Genomic DNA, 9,980 nt, shown 5'->3' with positions numbered 1-9,980 from the left:
AGAGGGAAAATTATCCCCGATACATCGGCACCGACAGGAACTTACTGACTCTGAAGAAACACAATCTACACTTTAAATTAGAAAGAGACCAGCGCCACCTACAGGCGACAGTAGCAACAGCAGTAACTTCACCAAACACAACAGGTTAGCATATAAACTATCATCAATCAATCAATCATTATTTGATTAGTACCAATTCCTAACAAATGTTATCTCGTGACGCTTTACAAAAAAAAAGGTATTTTATTTGTTATTTGTTATAAGAAAAATGGGATAGAGGGAGATAGATGCAGGAAGGATTTCTCCTTTGTGTTCCTGTTGAAATCTAGTAGATTTATTTGGCTTACTATGACAGTAAGTCTACCAAAGTCACCACAGGACAATATTCACTCCAACAACGAGCAGCACAAAGATGTCTGACATGAAGAAGTCAAAAAGAAAAAAAAAAGAAAAAGAAGCTGGAGAAAACAGCGCTACAGTGTTTTTGTTCATGAGCCGGTCTGCAGGGAGAGCTGTGAAATCTTAGCTCCAGCTGCCTCTGGCATCCAGAACAACACAAAATCCTCTCCTCCGTGATTGCATGATCGCATATCAACTAATCCCAGAGTCTCCAACCAGAGCAGGAATGACGGCTGCACACAGGAATCAGTCGTTCTCTACTACTGGAGGCCAGAAAGTTTGTGGAACCAAATATGAAATGTGATTTTTTTTTGTTTTATTGTAACAAAAATTTAGGCAATGTGTTTCCCAAACGTGAAGTAGTTTGACATTTAAACCAAGCAGCATCGCCATGGGAAGAGAAATGAAGCTAACACGGCAGTGCCGAAATGTGCAGTTCCTATGTCTATGTTCCTAAGTAATGCGGGCGCTGTACCAAACCGTTGTGGTGAAGAGGGAGCGGAGCATGAAGGAAAAGCTCTCGATGTACCGGTTGATCTTTGTTCCAACCCTCACCTCTGGTCATTGGGTTGTGAGTAGAGACCGATACAAGCAGCTGTCTGGGCTCAGCCTTAAAGAGGAGCTCAGACAGGTGGAGTTTGGAGTAGAGCCGTCACTCCTTCATATTGAAAAGGAACAATGTTGAGGTGGTTTGGGCATCATTTTCCTCTCTTTGGAGGTTTTCCGAGCATGCCCAACTGGGAGGAGACCCGCGGTTAAACCAAGAGCTTGCTGGAGGGATTATATATCCCATCTGGCCTGGGAACACCTCAGAGTCCCCCAGGAGGAGCTGAAAAATGTCTTTGAGGAGAGGGAAGTCTGGGTTGACCTACTTTGCCTGCTGCCACCGCGACCCGACCTCAGACAAGCGGAAGAAAATGGATGGACGGATACATAAGAATCAGATTTAAAGCGTTTTTGGGATTGCATGTGTGGTCATTTTTCCCTGTGCTGCTGTTGTGGTTTCTCTGTGTTTTCAGGTGCTTGGGGAGACCTCCTGGTGCTGGAGCTCCCGGTACACACACCTGCTCTTCACCCTGGGTTGTGTTTTCCCCCCTTCCAGCACCTTCCATCTCCGAGCTCCAGCGCCTCAGCCACACCACCCAACTGCCCAGCTTAACATTGTGGCTTAAATCAATCAATTAAAGGGGACATATTATGAAAAATCCTCTTCTTCAGTGTTTGTGAACATATATTTAGGTAACCTGAGTGTCTACTGACCCTCAAAATGTGATATAAATCCATCCAGTCCTTTGTTTGTGGTCTGCATAAATCTTACAACACAGAGAAAAATGCTCCGTTTCAAATTTGCTCTCCTTGCGATGTCACAGTGGGATTCTGGTAAAAAAAAAAATAATAAAAAAAAAAAAAAATCCCCTCCCTCCCCTGATATCTCCACCCCCAGCCTAGAGCAAAACTTTTACACAGCTCCGCCATTTTTTTCTCTCTACAGAGGAGTGATGTCTACGGGGAAAACTCAGGGGGGGGTCATTGCATTTAAAGAGACACACACACCAAAATGGAGCGTTCTGAGAGAGCTGGTTTATACAGGGTCACAAACCTCCTCTCGTGCTTGATTCATGTTATATTTTGACCAAAGCACAGCACAGATGTTTAATTCATACTACAGGGGGACTGTTTGAAAAGGTGGAGAAGGGGGATAATATGTCCTCTTTAAGGGAACAAAAATGTAACCAAAGCTCCAACACTATTTCTTTAAAAAAAAAGTTTAAAACCAAAGTCGACATGGTTTCATGAATAACAGAAGAGTTTCAGAACATTTCAATGAATGTGTTGAGTCAGATCTTTCTCTCTTTTCTTCTCCTTCGGACTGTGTCCTCCTCTGGCTGAGCTCCTCCTCGTCTCTCGTAAGTCAGGAGACAAAGAGGAGGAAAGCTGAAAGGGGTAAAGTGAGAAAGAAGAATGCTCCAGTGTGAAGCTTCAGAACCCACAGCTGCTTCATCAGGGGACACTTTTTCACACCGATGACAGTTTGCCAATATTCTCCTTTTATTCCATTAACAGAAGCACTTTCTTGCTTTGCTTATCTGCTCCCTGATCCGTCCCCCAGAAAAGTCAGAGCTCTAAGTGTGTGTGTGGACTCTGTGTGTGTGTGTGTGTGTGTGTGTGTGTGTGTGTGTGTGTGTGCTCTCAGCGGTGGCACGGTGACATTTCCTGAGCTGGCAGAGCAGCGGAGGTGAACGGTTTACTCAGGTGTGACTCGCCAAAGTGAAGCTGTAATAAAGACCTGAGAGGACGGCTGCAGTCTGCTCCGACCTCCATTACTGCGTGATGGGGAGGCCCGGGGAGCTGCTTTAAACCCCCTGACGTCAGACGAGAAGGTCAACCAGGAAGGAAACTTTGACAAAGATGTTACAAAGTTTTTTTTTTTTTTTTACTACAGCGGAGCATGGAACGGGGTAAAGAACTTTAGAAAAACAGCTTTTTTAAGATCAATTGTTTAGCACTTTAACACAGAAGGTAAAATGTATGTGAGCTAATCAACCATTATAATGCACGGACCGTCTAAGGGGCGCTGGAGTCCCATCGATGGCGGTCTCCGTGCTGGAAATGCTGTCTCTGCCTAACTTTCAGTCAACCTAACGACAGGCTGAGAGCTGGAGCTGAGGCGGGTTTTAAACCTCCTGACAAACTGTTACACCGCGCCCACCTGTCAGCTACACTCATTATTGTGAATAACTCTTATCCTTCATCAAATCAAAACTGATGAGTCATCAAAACATTCACCCCCCTCGTACAGTGTGTGTTTATCGAGACATGAGCTAATCACACCTATTTGTTTTTTTGAACCAGGCTGTAAACATGTTAATCTCTTTTTTTTTTGGAATGGGTGTGTATGTGACTTCCTGTGCTTCTGCAGCCAGCCTCTAGTGGACACTTGAGGAACTGCAGGATTTTGCACTGAAGCATCGACTTCATTTTTCAACACCTGATGTTTCTACTTTGTATCTTCAAACTATTTAAATCCCTAAAGTCTGTTTAACTAAAGATGGTGTCTTGTTTGTAGGTCATGCTATAACTGTGAAGTGTTTTTTTAACTTTTGGAATAATTTTGAAAAGGATTATCCAAACTAAAATCTACCATAGGCAGATTTGGGTTACCATCTGCTCTCACATGCTGCACGTTACGTGATGAGCTGTCATCAACAACGAGCGTACGATGTGATGACACAGCCGACAGACGCCTTCACTTTCTGTTGCATAAAACTCTGATGCTCTTATAGTATTTTCATTTAATCAGTTTAAACAGGATTATAGAAACAAACTCCAGCATGGTTGCTCCATTTTACACCATGAGGAGAGAAATGTAAGGGTTCATTTTCACAGGGTAGAATTATAAATTGGGCTGTATGGTGGTGCAGTGGTTAAGGTTCCTGGTTTGAATCCCCGTCTGACAGGAGCCTCTCTGTGTGGAGTTTGCATGTTCTCCCCGTGCATCTGTGGGTTCTCTCCGGGTACTCCGACTTCCTCCAAATGTGCGCTCGTCAGGTTGTTTGTCTCTTACAGTACAACGTGACATTTTAAAGCTCCTGTAAGGAACCTCTGGTTTGTGTCAATTGTGGCGCACCCTGTGGACAAAGAGGATTGATGAAATGGTGAATGGACTTGAGCTTGTTTCATTCTTTTCTAGTTTTCTGACTACTGAAGGCACTTTTACACCACAGATCACACCTACACATTCACACACTGATGGTAAAGACTTTACTTTACACCTTTGACAAAGCAGTGGGAGCAACTTGGGGTGAAGTGTCTTGCCCAAGGACATTTCAGATATGTTGCTGCAGGAGCTGGGACTCTAACACACGACCTTTCGGTTGAGAGACCAAATCTGAGTTTGTTTTCATCTGAGCTGAGGTGGGAGTAGCAGAGAGAATCAGTCCCATGATTCCCCCGCCAGCCTGGAAGTCATCTTTTCCTGTTGTTTTGATTGAGAGCCTCCTGGTGGTGGAATCTCCATACTGTGCATTTAAAGGCCCTGACACACCAAGCAGAAGCCTCACGTCATCTCTTGTCTTGGCCAAAAAGTTGCACTTGAACACACTGCCAAGACTACAGCCGACGGCCAACCACCACGTACGTTCTGCGCATGCATGCGTTGTCAGCCCTTGGTTTTTTAGTGGAAAAAGAAAAGAAGAGGTGGAGGAGAAACCGCACTAATGGGTGAAAGCATGGATACTGGATACATGGAGCGGCATGCTCAAGGGGCTTTAATGAACCTGTGACGAGAGCTGGAGATAAATGAAACCTCCCAACAGCCAATCAGAGTGATTCATCTCACCGACCACCGGAAAAAGGCGGACGGGTAGTGACTGAGCCGGACACACCTCAAAAACTAGGGCAACGACCGCTCACCGACGGTCCAACTAGGACTGATGATCTCCTTGGTGTGTCAGGGCCTTTAGAGAGCGATCACACAGTCATCAGCACATTTCTTTTTTTTTTTTAAAGATTTATTTTTGGGTTTTTGTTGCCTTTAATTGAGAGATAGGACAGTGGAGAGAGAGAGCCACAGGCTGGATTTGAACCCGGGCCACCCACTTGGAAGACTATGGCCTCCATACATGGGGCACACACACTAACCACTGCACCACCAGCTCCCCGTCATCAGCACATTTAATAACATGACGCCTTTAATGTTTGATTGTGATAAACTTTGAAATGTGTGTAAAAATAAACTTCCACTCCACGCTGTTTGGACGTCGATATCGTAGAAAGCCCTGAACGCTTTCCAAAGCTGCCTCCTCTCCATGTTCAGTCTGCTTCCCGTTCACTCGTCATCGCCCCTCCACCACCACCTGTTCCTCCAGCACCCCCGCTTTATTTCTCTAAATTTATTTAATTTTATATTTTCTTTATTGGTCACAGATTAAAATGGCAGAGCTGTAATGAGATGCCATTTTACTGCAGCAGTAGGAGTCGCCATCTGCCTCCATCTGCTCCCTTATTCCATAACACCTACTCACACACACACACACACACACACACACACACACACACACACACACACACACACACACACACACACACACACACACACACACACACACACACACACACACACACGTGCCCACGCTATACATCACACTTAGCAGGCATTAAATCCAAACACACAGCGCGGCGTGCTGCAGGTGGAGGGAGGCCTCTCTAATCCGACCTGCAGGTGGTGTCACCGACAGCACGCCATCATGACAGCGCACTCAGAGCGATGGATGATGGGAGGGAAAAACAACACTCAAATGATCCTGACACTCCTTCAGCTCCTTCCTCCGCACTCTCTGCCTCTTCAGCTCTTTCATTCATTCATCCCGTGTTCCCTCCCTCGGACCCGATCGCTCCACAGAACCTTAATATTCCGCTGGTACTGCCGTTTTTCTAGCTGCTTTTGCGCGCGCGTATAAATGTTAAAAAACTTTTCAGTTCAACACACAGAGCTGCAGCACTCACATAGTTAATGTCACTTTTGGCCAAAGCAGCCGATTAAATCAAGTAGGAGGCTTTACCTTCATTTTTCTGACATTTTTCCCGCTCCTCAAAAGCAACCGCTGGAGCTCTATCTTTATGTCTATGATCACTTCCTGTCCCACTGGGTCCGTTTCTGACAACTGTACTCGCGGGTTTACAAGATTGCACACACTGATGGAAGAGGCTGCTATGTGAAGTGACGATCAGAGGCAACTCATCCCGGGGGCAGACTTCAGTCCAGCGGTCCATGGGTTCAAATCTGACCTTTGCCCTTTGCTGCAGGTCATCCCCCGCTCTCACTCATTTCCTGTCTCTCTTCAGTTGTCCTCTCCAATAAAGGCAAGAATGCCCAAAAATGAACATTCATACGCGGCAGACAAAGCAGTACTCAGGATTAAGTGTCTTGATCAAGGACACGTTATACATGTGGCTGCAGGAGCTGGGGATCAAACCCTCGACTTTCTGATTGAGAAACGACCGACTCTACCAACTGATGATTGACTCTACCAATCGTGGTTTAATGATTTTTAAACCACGATTACAGCCGAACATGAAATCACAAGAAAAAATAATTCATATTTGTAATGCAGAAATTACATCAAGCACATTAATGCTGTATAGTATATTCCTGGTTTGTATGATTGTATATTTTTATATTTTTCTGCCCAGAAGACTGTTGAAGAAACACTCAGTATGGAGAGAAAGCTGGCGCTACAAATTCTACAAATTCTACGTATGGACGAGGGCAGTCAAAGATACCTCGTCAATTTCCTTTCTTTTCCTGACAAAGCGTGCCTTGCAAAAATGTAAAGAGAAAGAAACACATATATAACAATGCCTTTTGGAAATCTTCCAAAGTTTAAAAAGCATCAACAGCTACGGGGGGGGAGCAGCTTGGCACAGAAACCCGATGTGGAGATGAAGAGTAAAGCACAAAAGTCTTCTTCGTTTCAGACCTGGAGAGATGAACGTGGGTGGGCAGGTTTTCTGGGCTCGGCGCTGCAGATGAGCGGTCTCTGTCCTCCTCGGGGAGACGCTAATTGAAACTCTTCCACCCAAACTGCTGTCAGTCAGCTCTGACCGCTGAGCCAGGACGCCAGAATAAAGGAGACTCATCCAGGACCGACTCTGCTGCTTTCCTTCTTCTCCTATTAAAACACAAACAGGGAAGGCTCCGACTGAACAGGCGCAGCTAAAACCGATCCACGAGGCCTCCTCAGCAGCTGCAGCGGGCGATTATCCAGATTTGTGTACAGATATCAGCTAACTCAAAGTATGTTTGTCCACTTTTTAGATTACCTCATCCTATCCAGACCGGATCCTGACCCAGACTTTTAAAGTTTACCAAATCTGGTTTACATGTGCTCTAAATGGGATTTCATACTACACGCTTTGTCCAAAGGGGGCGCTAAAACCCTTACAAAAACAAAGTCCCTGATGAGCTGGAGACCCCAAAAATCCAGCCGGAACCAACACGGCCCGTGCACGTTCCCTCTGACCCCGACCAATCCGTCTTAATAACTGTATTTATGGGCCTGAGTCCGACTGAAACACGACTTTTTGTTTAAAAAGTTGGCTTTCATAACTGAAGTTTTAACTTCACATGTAGGCTGTTATATAAGAAAACGTATGGATCCCTATGAACACAGATTCCAACACTTAAAGGGACACCGCAGCAGAGACACACCTCGTCTCCCGGGCTGTTTGGCGCTCCTAAGCGGTGATCTATCATTGTGAGTGTGTCCGACCCTCCGGCTGGTTTCCGACCTGGCCTCCGTCTTTCCCCTTCTGATACTTTGCAAATACGTACGACTTCCCTGTCCGCTCAGCTTGAGTTTTGTGTTTTGTGTGCGTCAATGTGTACGGCCTGATTGACAGCTCATGACAGAGTGATGGGGGGGGGGGTCACATAGACTTGGATCAGTGCTGCAGAAAGCAGGCTGGACTTTAGAGCAGCCAAAGAATAAACAATAAATCACAGAGGCCGGTGTGACACGAGCCCGAGTATTGTGTTTTAAAACAAAGCCCTGCCCAGCCCTAGCTGGAGGTCGGGCCTCGGGTTCTGGAGGGCTCTGGTCGAGGAGCAGACCTCTAATTGTTTCTACCCCGTCATACATTTTAGTAGAAGAAGGTGAAGAAATAGACTTTGTTTTGGAACATGCTACACAAAGGCCTGGAAAACACACACGAGCAAACAGGAACTAAGCCTACCAATCAAGAAGCAGTAATACCATCAGATCACTTTTTTTGGATATCTGAGCCGAGGCGATACTTTTTAAGGATTCAGTGGGAACTTGAGCTGAGTATCAGAATGAATCATCGGTCTTTATTTTCTTGTGTGTATCCTGAAGAAGAGGAGGAGGAAGAGACTGGCTTTCCTCGATCTCTACACGTGGAGCTGCCTCGCTCTCTTCAGCCGTCTCATCAGCGGCCGGTTTACAGCGGGGACGCCAGGTGAATGCAATTAACCGCCTGGTAGGACGGAAAACCAACAAGCCAGCAGTCCAGAAATAAAACCAAAGTGGAAGAGACAGAAGCATCTGGCTAAACACAACACTATCAAGCAAACCGCAGCGTCTTGAACTGAATCCCAGTCCACCTCGGACACACACACACACACACACACACACACACACACACACACACATGCGCGCGCGTCTCTCCCTGCAGACGCCGCCAACACGCTGCAGATTTTTTACTCCACTCACATAACAGCGCCTGTCGCTGAGGAACGCACAGACAGAGAATGGACCTGGACTCTGTGAGAACAAAAACAAAACTGAGCGCCCACGCGGCTTCATCTGAGCTCATTCACAGAAAATATAAAGTCAAAGAACCCGAAGAAGAATCTGCCGTATGTGATTCATGACTGATTAAGATTTCAGGACACATTCATCAGACAACAGGCCAAACCTTGAGGCAGTTCCCACTGGCTCCACTTTCACACCTCAGGTGATGTCACATGTCCAGGATAGTGTAGTTGTCTTGTGTCTCCTCTTTACTGTGACACTTACCCTGCGTCACGTTTCAGATGCTTTTGCTTCCTGCCCTCCCGCCTGTATCTCCTGCGTCTGTGATTACCTGATGTGTCTCACCTGTGCCTCGTCGTCTACACTCCCCTTGTGTATTTAGTCTCTGGGTGCTTCTGAATTGCAAAGTGCCTCCACAGTAGACCGTCCCTTCTCTCCTCGCTTGTATCCTGCTAGGACCTACTGCTCAGATGTGATCTGCATGATGGCTCAGTAAATAATACAAAACAATTAAACAACTTAACATTTGAAAAATGTCGTATCCATCCTCGTTTGTTTTGATTTGGAAAGGATGCATCCAAACCATACTGCACAAAACCTGGAAGTTAATATCCATGCTGAAATGTTCAGTCTACTGAGGTGGACCCAAAAAATGACCACAAGGGTTCAGACGACTGAAAAGTCTGCACTCCATACCGACCTGAGGCTTTTCAGAAAGGACGTCAGTGTTTCCCTCCTTCTGTTCAACTTCCTCTTCCTTTGTAACAACATTCCAGCGTAACAAGTGTGTTTTCTGATTTATTATTTTGACCTTTTATGTTTTTTTTGCCTTTCTGCTGAACTAGTTGGATACTTTTGATTGTGATTTGGATTCACTGGAGCTGGGGATCAAACCCCAGACCGTCCGGTTGAGAGACAACTAACTCTCCCACTGAGGCACAGCCTTACCTGGCTATTTCCTGTTTCCTGTCTGAGAGGAATCTGGATCTCCATGATGGACTTGTTTTTGTTGTCTGCAGCTCCTCGTTCATTTGTTTTTATTCTTCTTGGGTTATTTTCTATATATCGTCTCTCTCCACCGGTAAACACCGCTGATCAATGAGCAGAGCAGCGCTCGCTGTTTTGTTTTTTTTTAGCCATGAAATGTTCATTATAGCAGAAAAACCATCAGAGTCCAGAGTTAGTAAAAAGGAATAAATCAATGGTGTTGTTGCACAGCAGGAAGGACGAGAGCAGCGGGGAAAGGGACACATTTTCAATAGTTAGGAGGAGAGGAGAGGAGAGGAGAGGAGAGGAGAGGAGAGGGAG

This window comes from Labrus bergylta, chromosome 3, assembly GCF_963930695.1.
Source record: "Labrus bergylta chromosome 3, fLabBer1.1, whole genome shotgun sequence".
Classification (NCBI taxonomy): domain Eukaryota; kingdom Metazoa; phylum Chordata; class Actinopteri; order Labriformes; family Labridae; genus Labrus; species Labrus bergylta.
Note: the sequence above shows the minus strand (reverse complement) of the source record.